The sequence below is a fragment of the Seriola lalandi genome, unplaced genomic scaffold (assembly GCF_002814215.2).
Source record: "Seriola lalandi dorsalis isolate HSWRI2012SDOR001 ecotype SW California unplaced genomic scaffold, Sedor1 jcf7180002053634, whole genome shotgun sequence".
NCBI lineage: Eukaryota > Metazoa > Chordata > Actinopteri > Carangiformes > Carangidae > Seriola > Seriola lalandi.
In genome coordinates this window covers 14953-16171 of record NW_019524187.1, presented here as the reverse complement: position 1 = coordinate 16171, position 1219 = coordinate 14953, and positions in this window count along the sequence as shown.

Sequence of the window (1219 nt, the reverse complement as noted above, 5' to 3'; positions counted from 1 at the left end):
TGATGGTGATGATGGTGTGATGATGATGATGGTGGTGATGGTGATGATGATGGTGGTGATGATGATGATGATTGTGATGGTGATGATGATGTTGATGATGATGGTGGTGATGATGGTGGTGATGATGATGGTGATGATGATGATGATGGTGATGATGATGATGATTGTGATGGTGATGATGATGGTGATGATGATGGTGGTGATGATGATGGTGGTGATGGTGATGATGGTGGTGGTGATGATGATGATGATGATGATGATGATGATGGTGGTGGTGGTGGTGGTGATAGTGATGATGATGATGGTGGTGATGATGATGGTGGTGATGGTGATGATGGTGATGATGGTGATGATGGTGATGATGGTGGTGGTGGTGGTGATAGTGATGATGATGATGGTGGTGATGATGATGGTGGTGGTGATAGTGATGATGATGATGATGATGGTGATGATGATAGTGATGATGATGATGATGGTGGTGATGATGATGATGATGATGATGGTGGTGATGGTGATGATGGTGATGATGGTGATGATGGTGATGATGGTGGTGGTGATGATGATGATGGTGATGATGATAGTGATGATGATGATGGTGGTGATGATGATGATGATGATGATGATGATGATGGGTGTGTGTGTTACACTGTGTGTGTTGTTTGTGTGTTCAGGAAATCCCTCGCAGCACTCTGGACTCATTCATGCAGCCGTTCCAGAGCACACTGTGGCTGTTAGTCGGTCTGTCGGTCCATGTGGTGGCAGTGATGCTTTACCTATTAGACCGGTTCAGGTAAACACACAACAACAACAACATCAACACAACAACAACAACAACACAACAACATCAACACAACACAACAACAACAACACAACAACATCAACACAACACAACACAACAACAACAACACAACAACATCAACACAACACAACAACAACAACAACAACACAACAACATCAACACAACACAACAACAACAACAACAACACAACAACATCAACACAACACAACACAACAACAACAACACAACATATGTTACAGTGTGATACAACAAGAGACAATATAATGTGACACAGTGTGATGCAGTATAGTGTACTGTGTGTGTGTGTGTGTGTGTGTGTGTGTGTGTGTGTGTGTGTGTGTGTGTGTGTGCGTGCGTGTGCAGCCCGTTTGGAAGGTTTAAAGTGAACAGTGAAGAAGAAGAAGAAGACGCCCTCACCCT